This window comes from Canis lupus, chromosome 1, assembly GCF_011100685.1.
Source record: "Canis lupus familiaris isolate Mischka breed German Shepherd chromosome 1, alternate assembly UU_Cfam_GSD_1.0, whole genome shotgun sequence".
Taxonomy (NCBI): Eukaryota; Metazoa; Chordata; class Mammalia; order Carnivora; family Canidae; genus Canis; species Canis lupus.
Window position 1 is genome coordinate 112038138 of NC_049222.1, and position 20098 is coordinate 112058235.

At 39.1% G+C, this 20098-nt stretch overlaps 2 pseudogenes; one reads left to right on the plus strand and one right to left on the minus strand.

Annotated features, from left to right (window-relative positions):
- The first annotated feature begins 105 nt into the window (after window positions 1-105).
- Window positions 106-2428, plus strand: LOC111097991 (annotated as a pseudogene).
- A 16377-nt stretch (window positions 2429-18805) lies between these two features.
- LOC100688538 lies at window positions 18806-19282 on the minus strand (annotated as a pseudogene).
- Between the last annotated feature and the right edge of the window lie 816 nt (window positions 19283-20098).

Here is a 20098-nt window from a genome sequence, read left to right on the forward strand (position 1 = left end):
GTAAGGTCCACGGGAATAACTCTGAGCTTCCCTAGTTTACGAGAGACTGGCAGGGTCTGCCAGTTGAATAGATGGGTGCGTCTTCCTCCGGGTGAGTTCGTGGGTCCCATTCGGTGACTGGGACCTTAAATTGTTTATATCCATGGGACAGTTCGTGCTACTGTGAATCTTTGTTCCCTTAGGCGTAAGGCGGTTTGTGTTAGAGATGATATGCCACTGTTGAAAAGCAACAATACGTGGTCGTGAACTGATACTGTGATCGTATGCAAAGGCCTCTTTGGACTGGAAGATGAGATATGTGACATTCTGTGTCAATATTAGTCACCAAGGATGGCTTAATATTTGTGAGATTTTTTTTGATATACTTTTCTTTTGTGTGCATACTATGGTGATTATAAAACTGGATCACCGGCCACCTGGACTAAAAACAAAACAGTGCAGTGTTATCTGGCTTAGTATGTGTTAGTTTGATTATCTGGCTGCCAAGCACTATATGTGCCTGAATAATTGTGACTGTGTTCGGATAGGGAGTTTCATTATTTACATAGTTTCATTATCTATAAAATAGAGTAGTGTTATTACATCTTCTTGGAGCATCAAATTTAAGATGCAGAAAAATTTTTGCAATTTATCTGCCTCGTGATTTTATAACGAGTCAATGCTGTTTTATGGGAAAGAAAGCAAATCAATATTTTAGAAGAAAGAAGAAATCCAAGTAACATCCAGTCATGGAGTGGCTGCTGTAGGTTTCCAATCTTCTGTAATATCAAGAGTACTTAACTTAGAGAATTTTGAAAACCCTAGACTAAGGAAATAATTTCTAACTGGTGGAAGCATGTAGATTAGAGCAGAGCCCAGAATTAGGGATTTAGAGGTCCTAGTTCATAGGTCATACAAGCAGAGAACCTGTTTGAGACTGTATAATTAGTCCATCAGAGCACTACTTGTCTTATTCAAAAAGTGATAATTTTTTTATATTTTGTTATATTCTGAGTATACAAAAAAAAAAAAAAAAAAAAAACAGACTACCATTTCCTGAACAGTGCCTGATTCCTCTGTGGCCAATTTGAACTTAAATATTTGTATTTCTTCTGACATTTCTGACACTATTTCTCCAGATCTGAATTGGTAGATAAAAACAGATGAAGAGATAATGGATGTAGTATTAGGGAAGAAGATAAAATTCCTTTTCTATTACAATTTCAGAGGAAACTCCTAAATGTTCCTGGGGGAAAAAATGGTTTTTTTTCTGACCTTTTTGTTGTTTCTCCTCCAGAAGTCTCTCTTTTGCTTCCTCCTAACTGGTTTCATCACAGCTAAAAATCCTTGAAATGCTTTCCATGTTATCAAACACTGTTACATTAGTTTCACTAATATCATTGCAGTAACAAATCTGGAAATGAAACATATCTATCAAAAGTAGGATGGATAATTAGGTGTGAAGTACCTTAACATTAGAATAGAACACAGGAGTGAAAATTACTGAACCTAATATATGATGAGCAGCGAGCCATAGAAATTTACATAGACTGTGTTCCTTTCACAAAAATTTAAAAAGAAGGAAAATAAGTGATATGTTGTGCTTAAGTGGAAGATAATGGAAAACAAGGATACGGCCAATAAAATTCAGGAATGTGGTAAATTCAGAGAGGAGGAAAGATGGAAAGAGATGTTTGCAAAGGGATTCAAGGTTATTTCATAACCCCACTGGCTGCTCTGAAAAGCCATCTTGGCATTGTTTCTGTGTTCAGCCCTAACCACCTCCACCGTGGACCTCCTCCACCACCACAGACTATGATAGACTTACCACCAGAGTCCTCCAACTCTTGCTTTCTTTTTAATCCACTGCATCTGATGATCACTGGTGTGCCAGGTCATGTTAGAGACCCATGGACACCAGCTCTGAGATCACCACCAAGGACTTACAGGAGAAGGGAGTTGTGGAGGAGGCAGAGAATGGATGAGACACATCTGCTAATAGGAAAGCTCATGAGAAAAATGGAGAGCAGGAGGCCGACAAGGTAGATGAAGAAGAGGTAAAATGGGAGGGGAAAAAGAGGAGGAAGAGGAAGGTGATGGTGAGGAAGAGAATGGAGAGGAAGATGGGGAGGCTTAGGCAGCTTTGAACACACAGGCAGCTGAAGATGATGAGGATGGCAATGTGGACACCAAGAAACAGAAGACCTATGAGGATGACTGGACAGCAAAAAAGGAAAACTTAAATCTAACAATAACAAAGGCTACCATGAACTATTTACCTTGCACTTCCCATCTCAGAATCTAAACATAGTCTCCTTCAAGTGGGGAGTTCCATCTGCCCATACCCCACATGGGCAGCGCCAGCTACAGATGACACCTTTGCTCCACCACCCACCAAAGCCATAGCAGGAATCTGCAACACAGGAGGAGAAAAGAAACAAAGCTTCCAAGGCCCTGCTTTTTTTCTTAAAAGTATTTTTAAAGGGAAATTTGTATTTTATATTTATATTTCTTATTTTTTGTATATGTTGTTAGGAGTCATTCATCTTTAATGATCTCAGATAACCAAACCAGCCTTGTGAGCATTCTGTGCCCTACTTCTGACTTGTGGTATGACCTTGTTCATTATAATCTCAAAGGAGAAAATAAAACCTTGTTTAAAAAAAAAAAAAAAGCTGGGATGCCTGGGTGGTTCAGTGGTTGAGCATCTGCCTTCAGCTCAGGGCGTGATCCCAGGGTCCTGGGATCAAGTCCCACATTGGGCTCCCTGCAGGGAGCCTGCTTCTCTCTCTGCCTGTGTCTCTACCTCTCTCTGTGTGCCTTTCATGATAATAAATAAAATCTTTTTTTTAAAGTAGTAATAGAGAATTTTTAAAGCAGCAAGAGAAAAGAAAATAGTTACATACAAGGGAAACCCCAGAAGGTGGTCAGCTGGTTTTCAGCAGAAACTTTGCAGGCTAGAAGAGAGTGGTGTAACGTATTCAAAGTACTGAAAGAAAATAAACCTTCAACCAAAAATATTCTATCCAGCAAGGCTATCGTTCAGAAAGAAAAAGTAAAATGTTAAAGGAATTCATGACAACTAAACCAGCCCTACAAGAAATGCTAAAGGAGACTTTTTGAGTGGAAAGAAAAGACAATAAGCAGGAGTAAGAAAAGTAGAAAGCACAAAAGCAGTAAAATTAAGTTTATCTATATCAGTGAAGGGATTCACAAAATAAAAGGATATAAGGTACGACACCATATACCTAAAATGGGGGAGGGTATGAAGTAAGGAGTGGGTTCAAACTTAAGCAACCATCAACTTAATATAGACTGTTTTATGCATAAGATGTTATATATAGGGCAGCCCGGGTGGCGCAGCGGTTTAGCGCCGCCTGCAGCCTAGGGCGTGATCCTGGAGACCCTGGATCGAGTCCCACATCGGGCTCTCTGCATGGAGCCTGTTTCTCCCTCTGCCTGTGTCTCTGCCTCTCTATCTCTCTCTGTGTCTCTATGAATAAATAAATAAATAATATAAAATAAGGTGTTATATATAAACCTAATGGTAACCACAAATCAAAAACTGGTGATAAATAGGCAAAAAATAAATAGAAAGGAATCCAGGTATATCACTAAAGAAATCCAGAAAACTATGAGGGAAGATAGCAAGCAAAGAAAGGAACAGGGAACTACAAAAACAACCATAAAACAAGTAACAAGATGGCAGTAAGTACATATATATCGATAATTACTTTGTAAATTGGGACACCTGGGTGGCTCAGCAGATGAGCATCTATAATCGGCTCAGGTCATGACCCAAAATAGAAACTGAAAAAGCAGTAGAACATATGTGGTTCTTTGGAAAGATCAACAAAATCGATAAACCTTCAACCAGACTCATCAAAGAGGTGAGGGGAGAGAGAAAGGATCCAAATAAACAAAATTAGAAACGAAAGAGGAGAAATAATAACTGACATCACAGGTACAATTATAAGAGAAAATTATGAAAAATTATATGCCAACAAATTGTGTAGCCTAGAAGAAATGGATAAATTCCTAGAAATATTTTATCTCCCAAAACTGAATCAGGAAGAAATAGGAAATTTTAACAGACTGATTACCAACAATGGAAATGAATCAGTAATCAAAAAACTCCAACAAACAAAAGTCCAGGACCAGATGACTTTGCAGTTGAATTCTACCAAACATTTAGGTAGAGTTAATAACTATTCTTCTCAAACTATTTCAAAAAATAGGAGAGAAGACTTCTAAATTAATTCTATGAGACTAGCATTCACCTGATACCAAAACTAGATTTGAAAAAATACTACAAAGAGAGAGAGAGAGACACAGAAAGAGAGAACTATAGGGGCATCTGGCTGGCTCAGTCAATAGAACGTGTGACCTTTGATGTCAAGGATATAAGTTTGAGACCCATTTTCGGTATAGAAATTATTTAAAAATAAAATCTTTTTTTAAAAAGTACAGATCAAAAAAATAAATAAAAATAAAAAACTACAGATCAATATCTCTAATGAACATAGACGCAAAAATCCTCAACAAAATATTAGCAACTCAAATCAAGCAACTAAAAAAAAATCATTCACCACGATCATGTGAATTTATTCCTGGGATGCAAGGGTGGTTCAGTATTCACAAATCAATCAACATGATACAACACATCAATAAGAGAAAGGATCCATGTGATCATTTCAATAGGTGCAGGAAAAGCATTTGACAAAGAACAGCATCCATTCGTGATAAAACCCTCAACAAAGTGGATTTAGAGGTAACATACCTCAACATAATAAAGGCCATATATGCAAAGCCCACAGGTAACATCATACTCAATGGCGAAACACTGCCAGCTTTTCCCTTAATATCAGGAACAGGACAAAGATGTCCACTCTCACTACTTTCATTCAGCATAGTACTGGAAGTTCTAGCCACAGCAATTAGACAAGAAGGAAATAAAGGGCATCCAAATCAGTAAGGAAGAAGTAAAACTTTCACTATTTACAGATGTCATGATACTATAAATAGAAAAATCTAAAGAAAACCTATGGACTGCCCAAAAAAACTCCATTAGAACTGATAAATGAATTCAGTAAGATCACAGAATACAAAATCAATATATAGAAATCTGTTGCATTTCTATACCCTAATAATAATAATTCTAATAAATCTATTATTATTATATTCTAATTTAAATAATACTAATACACTGCTAGTGGGAAGAGAAATTAAGAAAACAATCCCATTTTCAATTGTACCAAAAATAATAAAATACCTAGGAATAAACTTAACCAAAGAGGTGAAAGAGGGATCCCTGGGTGGCGCAGCGGTTTAGCGCCTGCCTTTGGCCCAGGGCACGATCCTGGAGACCCGGGATCGAATCCCACGTCGGGGCTCCCGGTGCATGGAGCCTGCTTCTCCCTCTGCCTGTGTCTCTGCCTCTCTCTCTCTCTCTCTCTGTGACTATCATAAATAAATAAAAATTAAAAAAAAAAGAGGTGAAAGACTTGTACTCTGAAAGCTGTAAAACATTGATGAAAGAAAATGAAGATGACACAAGCAAATGGAAAGATTTTCCATGCTTATGGATTGGAAGAATAAATATTGTTAAAATGTTCGTACTACCCAAAGCAGTCTACAGATTTAATGCATTCCCCATCAAAATACCAACATCATTTTTCATAGAACTAGAACAAATAATCCTTAAATTTATATGGGACCACAAAAGATCTTGATTAGCCAAAGCAATCTTGAGAAAGAACAAAACAAGAAGTATCAAAATCCCAGATATCAAGATATACTACAAAGCTGTAGTAATCAAAACACTATAAGCACTGGGTGTTATACTATACATTGGCAAATTAAATTTAAATTTTAAAAATAAAAAAAAACACTGTGGTACTGGCACAAAAAGAGACACATAAATTAAAGGAAGAGACCAGAGAGCCTCATAATACACCCATGATTATATGGTCAATTAATCTCTGACAAAGGAGGCGAGAATATGCAATAGGGAAAAGTCTCTTCAACAAATGGCCTTGGGGGATGTCTGGGTGGCTCAGTGGTTGAGGGCTTCCCTTTGGCCCAGGGCATGATCCTGGAATCCCGGGATTCAGTTCCACATTGAGCTCCCTGTATGGAGCCTGTTTCTCTCTCTCCCTGTGTCTCTGCCTCTCTTTCTCTCTCTGTCTCTCATGAATAAATAAAATCTTTTTAAAAAAAACCAGCCTTGGGAAAACCAGACAGCTACATGCAAAACAATGAAACTAGACCACTTTTTTACACCACACACACACACACACACACAAAAAAAAAAACCTCAAAAGGGATTAAATACATAATTGTGAGATCTGAAACCATTAAAATCCCAGAAGAGAGCATAATCTGACATCAGTCATAGCAACATTTTTCTAGATATGTCTCCTGAAGCAAGGGACACAAAAGCAAAAGTAGACTATATCAAAATTAAAAGTTTCTGCACAGCAGAAGAAATCATCAAAAACAACTAAGAGACAATCTACTGAATGGGAGAAGATGTTTGCAAATGACATACCCAATAAAGGGTTAGTATTCAAAGTACATAAGGAATTTATACACCTCAACATCAAAAAAACAAATAACCAATTAAAAATGGGCAGAAGACATGAACAGACATTTCTCCAAAGAAGAAATACAGATGGACGACAAACACATGAAAAGATGCTCAGCATCACTCATCATCAGAGCCATGCAAATCAAAACCACAATGAGATATCACTTCACACCTGTCAGATGGCTAAAATAAAAAATACAAGAAACAACACATGTTGATGAGGATGTGGAGGAAAAGGGACGCTTATACACTGTTGGTGAGAATGCACACTGATGCAACCATTGTGGAAAGCAGTAAGGAGTTTCCTCAAAAAATTAAAAATAGAATTGCCATATGATCCAGTAATTCCACTACTGGGTGTTTACCCAAAGAATATGAAAACACTAATTCAAAAAGATATATGCAAAGGGCAGGGCAAAATGATGGAGGAGCAGGGTCCCCAAGTCATGTGTCCCCACCAACTTACCTAGATAACTCTCAAATTATCCTGAAAACCTACGAATTCGGCCTGAGATTTAAAGAGAGAACAGCTGGAATGCTACAGTGAGAAGAGTTCGTGCTTCTATCAAGGTAGAAAGACAGAAATAAATAAACAAACAAGCATCCAAGGGGGAGGGGTCCCCACGAGGAGCTGGGCTAAGGCCAGGTGGCAAGAGCATCCAGGACAGGAAACCCCAGTCCCGGAGAAGCAGGAACTTTACCAATCTTCCTGAATGGAAAGGTGCTTGCAGGGAACTCGGGTAGGATCCCAGGAGGGGCAGTGGAGCCCCCAGGTCCCCGGGGTCACTAACAGAGGCAGTGCACCCCGGAGGAGAGCATGCCACATGCTGCAGGAGAGCTCAGTAAAGGGCTGGAGCTCCCCGGGAGTGCGATTCCAGCAGCGCAGGCCCCGGAGCCCAAGGCGCCAGGGGACACAGCCCAAGATCCGGCACTCCCCTGGCACAGGCAGAGGCCGGGAGGACATAGGACAGCGAGGATGCTCCTGCCGCTGGGCGCCCCGAGCTCTGCAGATCAGCATCCCCTGCCCACCTGAGCATCCAGGCCCCTGCAGACTGGGAGACTGCGGTAGTTACTGCTGGAGCTGACTCCAGGGCTGGAGAGCTGGCTGCGGCCACTGTTGTTTTTCCTCCTGGTGTCACCCTGTGCCTGGGATGGAGCGGGGCTGCCAGGGAGCAGAGGTCACACAGGATAAACAGCTCCCACTGAACCATGCACCTGGCAGGGGGTGGGACAGCTCCCCCAGGTGCACACACCTGAGAATCAGCACACCAGGCCCCTCCCCCAGAAGACCAGCTGGAAGGACAGGGGACGAGCAAGTTCTTGACCACGCAGCACTGGAAAGCTCCAGGGGAAGTCGAAGGACTTACAGTATATAGAATCAGGGGATACCCCTCCTTCTTTTTTTGTTTTTGTTTGTTCTCCTCCTTTATTTCTTCCCTTTTTCCTTCATTTTTCCAGTACAACTTGTTTTTAGCCACTCTGCACTGAACAAAATGACTAGAAGGAAGAACTCACCACAAAAGAAAGAATCAGAAACAGTACTCTGCCACAGAATTACATAATTTGGATTACAATTTGATGTCAGAAAGCCAATTCAGAAGCACAATTATAAAGCTACTGGTGGCTCTGGGAAAAAGCATAAAGGATTCAAGAGACTTCATGACTGCAGAATTTAGATCTAATCAGGCTGAAACTAAAAATCAATCAAATGAGATGCAATCCAAACTGGAGGTCCTAACGATGAGGGTTAATGAGGTAGAAGAACGAGTGAGTTACATAGAAGACAAGTTGATGGCGAGGAAGGAAGCTGAGGAAAAATGAGAAAAACAAAAAGATCATGAGTAAAGGTTAAGGGAAATAAATGACAGCCAGAAGGAAAAATCTACGTTTAATTGAGGTTCCAGAGGGCGCTGAAAGGGACAGAGGACCAGAGAGTGTATTTGAACAAATCATAGCTGAGAACTTCCCTAACTTGGGGAGGGAAACAGGCATTCAGATCCAGGAGATAGATGCCCCCCTAAAATCAATAAAAACCATTCAACATCCCGATATTTCATAGTGAAACTTGGAAATTCCAAAGATAAAGAGAAGATCCTTAAAGCAGCAAAAGACAAGAAATCCCTAATCTGGGGATCCCTGGGTGGCGCAGCGGTTTGGCGCCTGCCTTTGGCCCAGGGCGCGATCCTGGAGACCCGGGATCGAATCCCACGTCAGGCTCCCGGTGCATGGAGCCTGCTTCTCCCTCTGCCTGTGTCTCTGCCTCTCTCTCTCTCTCTCTCTCTGTGAGACTATCATAAATAAATAAAAAATTTATAAAAAAAAAAAAAAAAAAAAAAAAAAAAAAATCCCTAATCTGGGGATCCCTGGGTGGTGCAGCAGTTTGGCGCCTTCCTTTGGCCCAGGGCGCGATCCTGGGGATCCGGGATCGAGTCCCATGTTGGGCTCCCAGTGCATGGAGCCTGCTTCTCCCTCTGCCTATGTCTCTGCCTCTCTCTCTCTCTCTCTGTGTGTGACTATCATAAATAAATAAAAATTTAAAAAAAGAAATCCCTAATCTTTATAGGGAGAAGTATTAGGTTAACAGCAGACCTCTCCACAGAGACCTGGCAGTCCAGAAAGGATATATTCAGGGTCATATTCATATATGAATATATGAATATCATATATTCATATATGACCCATTCATATTCTTCTCATTTAGGACATAAATGAGAAGAACCTGCAGTCAAGAATACTTTATCCAGCAAGGCTCTCATTCAGAATAGAAGGAGAGATAAAGAGCTTCCAAGACAGGCAGAAACTGAAAGAATATATGACTACCAAACCAGCTCTGCAAGATACATTAAGGAGGACTCTGTAAAAGAAAGAGGAAGTCCAAGGAAACAATCCACAAAAACAGGGACTGAATAGGTATCATGATGACACTAAATTCATATCTTTCAATAGTAACTCTGAACGTGAATGGGCTAAATGATCACATCAAAAGGCGCAGGGTTTCAGACTGTATAAAAAAGCAAGACCCATCTATTTGCTGTCTACAAAAGACTCATTTTAGACCTAAGGACACCTACGACCTGAAAATAAAAGGTTGATGAACCATTTACCATTCAAATGATCCTCAAAAGAAAACAGGTGTACCCATCCTCATATCAGATAAAGTTTATCCCAAAGGCTGTAGTAAGAGATGAAGAGGGACACTATATCATACTTCAAGGATCTATCCAACAAGAAGATCTAACAATCATGAATATTTATGCCCCTAATGTGGGAGCTGCCAAGTATATCAATCAATTAATAAACAAGGTTAAGACATAGTTAGATAATAATACAGTAATACTGGGAGACTTCGACACAGCGCTTTCTGAAATTGATAGATATTCTAAGCACAACATCTCCAAAGAAACAAGAGTTTTAAATGATACGCTGGACCAGATGGATTTCACAGATATTTACAGAACTTTACATCCAAATGCAATTGAATACACGTTCTTCTCAAGTGCACATGGAACTTTCTCCAGAATAGACCACATACTGGGTCACAAATGAGGTCTTAACCGATACCAAAAGATTGGGATCGTCCCCTGCATATTTTCAGACCATAATGCTTTGAAACTAGAACTAAATAACAAGAAGAAATTTGGAAGGATTTCAAACACGTGGAGGTTAAAGACCATCCTGCTACAAGATGAAAGGGTCAACCAGGAAACTAGAAAAGAATTAAAAAGATTCATGGAAACTAATGAGAATGAAGGTACAACCTTTCGAAATCTTTGGGATACACCAAAAGCAATCCTGAGGGGGAAATACATCACAATACAAGCATCCATCAAAAAACTGGAAAGAACTCAAATACAAAAGCTAACCTTGCACCTAAAGGAACTAGAGAAGGAACAGCAAATAAAACGTTCACACAGCGGGAACCCTGGGTGGCGCAGCGGTTTAGCGCCTGCCTTTGGCCCAGGGCGCGATCCTGGAGACCCGGGATCGAATCCCACATCGGGCTCCCAGTGCATGGAGCCTGCTTCTCCCTCTGCCTGTGTCTCTACCTCTCTCTCTCTCTCTGTGACTATCATAAATAAATAAAAATTAAAAAAAAAAAAGTTCACCCAGCAGAAGAAGAGAGTTAATAAAAATTCAAGCAGAACTCGATGAAATAGAGAGCAGAAGAACTGTGGAACAGATCAACAAAACCAGGAGTTGGTTCTTTGAAAGAATTAATAAGATAGATAAACCATTAGCCAGCCTTATTAAAAAGAAGAGAGAAAAGACTCAAATTAATAGATGAATGAGAATATAAAAAATAGTGAAAGGGAATAAAGGGGAAAGGAGAAAAAATGAGTGGGAAATATCAGAAAGGGAGACAGAACATGAAAGAATCCTAACTCTGGGAAATGAACTAGGGGTGGTGGAAGGGGAGGTGGGCGGGGGGTGGGGGTGATGGGCACCGAGGTAGGCACTTGACGGGATGAGCACTGGGTGTTATTCTATATGTTGGCAAATTGAACACCAATAAAAAATAAATTTGTAAGTAAAAATATAAAATAAAATCATGAATGAAAAAGGAGAGATCACCACCAATACCAAGGAAATACAAATGATTTTAAAAACTTATTATGAGCAGCTATATGCCAATAAATTAGACAATCTAGAAGAAATGGACGCATTTCTAGAAAACCACAAACTACCAAAACTGGAACTGGAAGAAATAGAAAACCTGAACAGGCCAAGAACCAGGGAAAAAATTGGAAACAGTCATCAAAAACCTCCCAAGACACAAAAGTCCAGGCCCAGATGGCTTCCCAGGGGAATTCTATCAAACGTTTAAAGAAGAAACAATACCTATTCTACTAAAGCTGTTCTGAAAGATAGAAAGGGATGGAGTACTTCCAAACTCGTTTTATGAGGCCAGCATCACCTTAATTCCAAAACCAGACAAAGACCCCTCCAAAAAAGAGAATTATAGACCAATATCCCTGATGAACACAGATGCAAAAATTCTCAACAAGATACTAGCCAATAGGATCCAACAGTACATTAAGAAGATTATTCACCATGACCAAGTGGGATTTATCCCCAGGATGCAAGGCTGGTTCAACACTGGTAAAGCAATCAATGTGATAAATCATACCAACAAGAGAAAAAACAAGAACCATATGAGCCTCTTAATAGATGCAGAGAAAGCATTTGACAAAATACAGCATCCATTCCTGATCAAAACTCTTCAGAGTGTAGGGATAGAGGGAACATTCCTCAACATATTAAAAGCCATCTACTAAAAACCCACAGCAAATATCATTCTCAATGGGGAAGCACTGGGAGCCTTTCCCCTAAGATCAGGAACAAGACAGGGATGTCCACACTCACCACTGCTATTCAACATAGTACTGGAAGTCCTAGCCTCAGCAATCAGACAACAAAAAGACATTAAAGGCATTCAAATTGGCAAAGAAGAAGTCAAACTCTCCCTCTTTGCAGAGGACATGATACTGTACATAGAAAACCCAAAAGAGGGATCCCTGAGTGGCGCAGCGGTTTGGCGCCTGCCTTTGGCCCAGGGCGCGATCCTGGAGACCCGGGATCAAATCCCACATCGGGCTCCCGGTGCATGGAGCCTGCTTCTCCCTCTGCCTGTGTCTCTTCCTCTCTCTCTCTTTGTGTGTGACTATCGTAGATAAAAAAGAAAGAAAGAAAGAAAGAAAGAAAGAAAGAAAGAAAGAAAGAAAGAAAGAAAGAAAGAAAGAAAGAAAGAAAACCCAAAAGAGTCCACCCCAAGATTGCTAGAACTCATATAGCCATTTGGCAGTGTGGCAGGATACAAAATCAATGCCCAGAAATCAGTGGCATTTCTATACACTAACAATGAGACTAAAGAAAGAAATTAAGGAGTCAATCCCATTTAGAATTGCACCCAAAAGCATAAGATACCTATGAAAATAAACCTAACCAAAGAGGTAAAGGATCTATACCCTAAAAACTACAAAACACTTCTGAAAGAATTTGAGGAAGACACAAAGAGATGGAAAAATATTCCATGCTCATGGATTGGCAGAATTAATATTGTGAAAATGTCAATGTTACCCAGGGCAATTTACATATTTAAGGCAATCAGAAAACCATGGACTTTCTTCAGAGAGTTGGAACAAATCATCTTAAGATTTGTGTGGAATCAGAAAAGACCCCAAATAGGGGAATATTAAAAAGGAAAACCAGAGCCGGGGGCATCACAATGCCAGATTTTAGGTTGTACTACAAATCTGTGATCATCAAGACAGTGTGGTATTGGCACAAAAACAGACACATAAATCAATGGAACAGAATAGAGAATCCAGAAGTGGACCCTCAACTTTATGGTCAACTAATATTCGACAAAGCAGTAAAGACTATCCATTGGAAAAAAAGACAGTCTCTTCAATAAATGGTGCTGGGAAAATTGGACATCCACATGCAGAAGAATGAAACTAGACCATTCTCTTGCACCATACACAAAGATAAACTCAAAATGGGTGAAAGATCTAAATGTGAGACAAGATTCCATCAAAATCCTAGTGGAGAACACAGGCAACACCCTTTTTGAACTTGGCCACAGCAACTTCTTGCAAGATACATCCATGAAGGCAAGAGAAACAAAAGCAAAAATGAATTATTGGGACTTCATCAAGATAAAAAGCTTCTGCACAGCAAAAGAAACAGTCAACAAAACTAAAAGACAACCTACAGAATGGGAGAAGATATCTGCAAATGACCTATCAGATAAAGGGCTAGTATCCAAGATCTATAAAGAACTTATTAACCTCAACAGAAAAGAAACAAACAATCCAATCATGAAATGGGAAAAAGACATGAACAGAAATTTCACGGAGGAAGACATAGACACGGCCAACAGGCACATGAGAAAATGCTCCGCATCACATGCTATCAGGGAAATACTAATCAAAACCACAATGAGATACCACCTCACACCAGTGAGAATGGGGAAAATTAACAAGGCAGGAAACAACAAATGTTGGAGAGGATTTGGAGAAAGGGGAACCCTCTTGCACTGTTGGTGGGAATGTGAACTGGTGCAGCCACTCTGGAAAACTGTGTGGTTCCTCAAAGAGTTAAAAATAGATCTGCCCTACAACCCAGCAATTGCACTGCTGGGGATTTACCCCAAAGATATAGATGCAGTGAAGACACAAAGATGAGGTGCAGAACACCTGCACCCCAATGCTTATAGCAGCAATGTCCACAATAGCCAAACTGTGGAAGGAACCTCGTTGTCCATTGAAAGATGAATGGATAAAGAAGATGTGGTCTATGTATACAATGGAATATTACTCAGCCATTAGAAACACAAATACCCACCATTTGTTTAGACATGGATGGAACTGGAGGGTATTATGTTGAGTGAAGTAAGTCAATCAGAGAAGAACAAACATTATATGGTCTCATTCATTTAGGGATTATAAAAATTGGTGAAAGGGAATAAAGGGGAAAGGAGAGAAAATGAGTGAAAATATCAGTGAGGGTGACAAAACATGACAGACACCTAACTCTGGGAAACGAAGAAGGGGTAGTGGAAAGGGAGGTGGTCTGGGGGTTGGGGTGACTGGGTGATGGGCACTGAGGGGGACACTTGGCGGGATGAGAACTGGGTGTTATGCTATATGTTGGCAAATTGAACTCCAATAATAAATAAATAAATAAATAAATAAATAAATAAATAAATAAAACTTTAAAAATAAATAAAGTCATTGGTAAACTGATGGACTAAACCAAAAAACAAACAAAAAAAGATATATGCACCACTATATTTATTAGAGCATTATTTACAATAGCCAAATTATAGAAGCAGCCCAAGCATTCATCAACAGATGAGTGAATAAAGAAGAGATTACATCTATATATAAAATGGAATATTTCTCAGCCATAAAAAAGAATGAAATCTTGCCATTTGCAATGACAGATGGATCTAAAGGGTATAAGCCTAAGTAAAATAAGCCAGTCAGAGAAAGACAAATACCATATGATTTTACTCATGTGTGGAATTTAAGAAACAAAAGAAAACAAACCAAAAAAAAAAAAAAACAAAAAGACAAACCAAAAAACAGAAAACAAACTGATGGTTACCAGAGGGGAGATGAGTGGGGAGATGGGTAAAGTAAGTGAAAGGATTAAAAGTACACTTACCATGATGAGCCCTGGGTTGTATAGAATTGTTGAATCACCATAATTGATTTGTACACATGAAATTAATAGAATACTATGTCAACTATACTGAGATTTTTTTAAAGATGGGACACCTGAGTGGCTCAGCAGTTGAGCATCTGCCTTGTGCTCAGGGCATGATCCTGGAGTCCTGGGATCGAGTCCCATACTGAGCTCCCTGCATGGAGCCTGCTTCTTTTTCTGCCTGTGTCTCTGCCTCTCTCTCTTTCTCTCTGTCTCTCATGAATAAATAAATAAAATATTTTTAAAAAATTTTAATACTCTATGGAGATATATACCTGAATTTTTACTTTCAGGATTTATATGGTGAATTATATTACCAGACTTTGTAACATTCATACTTTGGTTCCTAGAATAGGCTTTTCTTGATTATTTTAATGGATACAGTAAATTGACTTTCAGGATCAATCCACTCTCTCTTTTTTTTTCCTTTCTGAAATGGAGGATGCTTAAAAAAGATAAATTTACCAGTTCCTTTTCTAGCTAAGCTTGTAGAAGTGAAATAGATTTTTAAAATTCTCTTAAAAACTTCCTTTAAATCTGATTTTTAAAAACATTTTTAATAAGATTTTATTCATCCATTCACAAAAGACACGCAGAGAGAGGCAGAGACACAGAGGGAGAAGCAGGCTCCCCAGAGGGAGCCCGATTGGAGACTCCACCCCAGAGTGGGATGGCACCGGGAGCTGAAGGCAGATGCCCAACCGCTGAGCCACCCAGGCATCCCTCTTTAAATCTAAATTAAAGTTCTTTTAAAATTTTGCTGATGTTTGGAAGATAGAAGGTAGACATGTTATTTTCCTGCTGATTGCTCTGTCAAAGTTGTGAAAATAATTATCTGATTTACAGATGGTTATATTTCCAATTTTTAGCTACTAAATGTTAAAAGTCAAATGAGTGTCAGTGACAAAAGATTATGGTGCCTAGATTTAGCTATAGTGTCCGGTCTTGAACATGACTGTCCACTGGTACCCTCATGACATCCCATCCTCCTGTCTGTGACAGAAATCTATTACAGAAATAGTATCTCCAGTTTGGTCATCTTTTACTTGGAGTCATTCCTGAAAGTTCTGTCTAGAACTCTTTCCTCTAGTACATTCAATGATTTTGTAAGCCTCTATTTTCTTAAATTTCTTTATGCTTTAAATTGGTAGAGTAAATACAGATTCCAGTATGTGAACTTTGCATTTGCTTCCAGAAAGTGTTGTAGATGACAAGAATAGGCATCTAGGATGGGAAATCAGAGCTGGATGAGTTTGAAGGAAGTGAGGATCGGATAATCATTACAAAATAAAAACTCAGTTACCATAGGTCAGCTGTATACCAGTTAACAGAATGAAGTAATCATTCAAAAAATGCTTTCACAGAATGAGAGCCAGGGGATCCCTGGGTGGCGCAGCGGTTTAGTGCCTGCCTTTGGCCCAGGGTGCAATCCTGGAGACCCGGGATCAAATCCCACGTTGGGCTCCCTGTGCATGGAGCCTGCTTCTCCCTCTGCCTATGTCTCTGCCTCTCTCTCTCTCTCTCTCACTGTGTGCCTATCATAAATAAATAACAATTTTAAAAAAAGAATGAGAGCCAAATTAAAAACTCTTAAAGATGGTCTGCATAGCAATAATCTCCTTCGTGATCTGCCCTGTCCACTTCTCTGATCCCATCTTTTACCATTCTTCATATTGCCTAGTATATTTCCTTTTTTAATGTTTATAGCTTTATTTAATTAATACTAATTTTTCTTGAAGAAAACAGAATTTCTTCCAATTAAAGAGTATAATAAGATGAAAGATGTATTTGTACACATATAACTTGATTCAACAACGATCTCTTTGTAAGATGAATGGATAAAGAAGATGTGGTTTATGTATACAATGGAATATTCCTCAGCCATTAGAAATGACAAATACCCACCATTTGCTTCAATGTGGATGGAACTGGAGGGTATTATGCTGAGTGAAATAAGTCCATCCAAGGAGGACAAACATTATATGTTCTCATTCATTTGGGGAATATAAATAATAGTGAAAGGGAATAGAAGGGAAGGGAGAAGAAATGTGTGGGAAATATCAGAAAGGGAGACAGAACGTAAAGACTCCTAACTCTGGGAAACGAACTAGGGGTGGTGGAAGGGGAGGAGGGCGGGGGGTGGGAGTGAATGGGTGACGGGCACTGGGGGTTATTCTGTATGTTAGTAAATTGAACACCAATAAAAAATAAATTAAAAAAAATATCAGAAAGGGAGACAGAACATAAAGACTCCTAACTCTGGGAAATGAACTAGGGGTGGTGGAAGGGGAGGGGGGTGGGGGGTGGGGGTGAATGGGTGACGGGCACTGAGGGGGGCACTTGACAGGATGAGCACTGGGTGTTATTCTGTATGTTGGCAAATTGCACACCAATAAAAAATAAATTTGTTATTAAAAAAAAAAGATCTCTTTGTAGATCCAAACTCATGAATAGGCCTAACCTGGCAATGCCTGTTGTTATATATTATGGGTAGATTTCCTATTTTGCAAACAAACCTATTTATTTATGGGAAGAACTTCAGGGTTTCAGAATGTCTTTAGTATATATATTTTCCTGATCCTGGAGGGGCAGAATTCCCCTGTTGTTCATCAAATGATATCCACCTGCAGCTGCAGGGCATTCTACAGGGCTACTCTTCTACTCCAGGGTTAAATACATAACAAACAGACCAAAATAATATACATAACAAACAGAGCTAAATACATATAAAGACGTAATGCATATTAAATGCTTAAGAGTGTTTCTGTTTTGTTCATATAACCAAAATGATAATACTACCTATGTCATAAGTTTGAGGATTATGAGACAATAAATGTCAAGGATTTATGTGCCAGGTCCATAGTACATAACAAATGCTAATTAACATTGTTATGATCATTTTGGAATATAAACCTTCAATAAATGGATATCATATGTAACAATATTACTAGATGGGAAAATTCCATATTGAAAAGATGCTAATAATCCCCTACGTATTTGGTTTTTTAATTTTTTATTTTATTTTATTTTATTTTTTATTTGTAAAAGATGTAAATATTTTTCAAAATTCCAGATTTTTTTGAAAGGAGTGTCTGATGATTTGATTCTGAACCTTGCCTGAAAGAATAAGATAGCCAAGAAAATTGTGAAGGGGGGAAAAAGACATAATGCATACAAGGTAATCTGGTAACCATATATGCCCTCCAATCTTATCCAGCTATAAATTGCTTACTGTTCCTCACACACAATGTTCTAATCCCTATCTCTTTACCACTACTCTCTCCCCCCTTTTTTTATCCCAGGTTCCGTCATCTGGAATTCTATATAAACTGCTACCCAAACACTACCATTTCTAGATCCAGGCAAAGTCCCATCTCACCACTAAAGGACAGTCTTCCCTGACTAGTCTACCCTAGGGTAATCTAGCCTTTGACCCTCTTTAACTTTTATCAAGCATTTGGCTGTAATCTTTTTTTCTGCCTAATACTGTTAATTAGCTATTCACAAGTTTTTGACTTATCTTCCAGTTATATTATAAGTTCCTTAAAGGCAGATTCCAATATTCTATTTTCCCTGAATTCCTCATGCATCTACATAGTAGATACTCCACATATGCTGGTTTTGAAAAGTAACATGGTTGATCCAAACATGACCCACCACGTACAGTTACATTTTTCTAGAACCATGTTTATATATTTTATACATGTTTATATATGTTTATTTGTATAAACATAGATTTTTCTCCTAGCCCAATTAATTTTTTTAGTTTTTTATATCAGAACTTAGGTGACTCGGGGATCCCTGAGTGGCACAGCGGTTTGGCACCTGCCTTTGGCCCAGGGCGCGATCCTGGAGACCCGGGATGGAATCCCACGTTGGGCTCCCGGTGCATGGAGCCTGCTTCTCCCTCCGCCTGTGTCTCTGCCTCTCTCTCTCTCTCTCTCTCTCTCTCTCTCTCTGTGTGTGTGTGTGTGTGTGACTATCATAAATAAATAAAAATTTATAAAAAAAAAAAAAAAAGAACTTAGGTGACTCTGTGTCCCAGCCATAAGACTGCAGTTGTTCATCCTGTGGGAACTCAACTTCAGTGTCATAAACAAAATTTGGATCATCCTTCTTCTGATTTTTCTCAAAACGTTCATGATGCTCTTTCTTTCAGCAAGTTCTTTGTCATCTAGTTTGTTCAGGTCTTCCTTCAGATCAATGATTGTTTCCAGTTGAATTTGTTGTGCTGTTTTTGCCAAATTTTACTCCAACAAATAACCTTATAAAAAAAAATGAATAACTTCTCTAGCTGTCTCAGTGATACCTGTTCTAGGTAAATTTTGTGTTGTGGATTATTCCTTAATTGTTCAGCAGCTCTGCTGCAATCTGAAAACTTTGAAAAGTTTCAGACTGGCAGGGTGCATTGGTGACCTTCCCCTTCATGTCATTTTCAAAGATTAAGGTAATAGCTGGAGGCTGGAACCTAATTCCACATTTCTTGGAAGAGCACATCATTTTCACATATACTTCAGGGTAAATCAGAGGAAATCTGATGAAAATGTGTTAGTCACATAATGACTTTCTGCTGGAAGCGGAGGTGGAGACAGGGAACTCCCAGATCCAGCTCACAAGACTGCACCTGGGGGTCAGGGATAGACTATATATTTCAATTATATTTGCCAGTGTATCATTTAGAGATGCATTTGACAGAATAGCAAATAAACCCTCCACACTAGCTTAAATACATGTATTTTGGTCAAATAAATGATCAGCGTTTATCTATTATGACTGTTAACTGCTGAGTTATATGAGGTTTCATGTTACATTGCTATTCTCATACCAATTTTAATTTTCCCAAATTAGAATTAATGTATTTTAATATGCTTGGCTTCTCCATGTACAAATTATTTATTCATTCCCAAATTTTCAACAGAACATGTCAAGAATTCTATCAATTTAACTTTCTGCTTTTTAAAAAAAGATTTTATTTATTTATTCATGAGAGATACAGAGAGAGGCAGAGACATAGGCAAAGGGAGAAGCAGACTCCCTGTGGGGAGCCTGATGCGGGACTCAATCCCAGGACCCTGGGATCACCACCTGAGCCAAAGGAAGATGCTCAACCACTGAGCCACCCAGGCATCCCTAATTTTCTTCTCCAATACATTCCTCTGCCACCAGTTCAACTGCGTAATCTCTAGGCTGGCTGTATAACTGTCAACCTAGGTTTTCTTCCTCTACCATTGAACAGATCTCATTAGCGTTTCTGGTGGGTTGAATCTCCAGTTTCCAGGGGTTCATATTGTCTTCTTTTTCGCTTACTTTAGATAT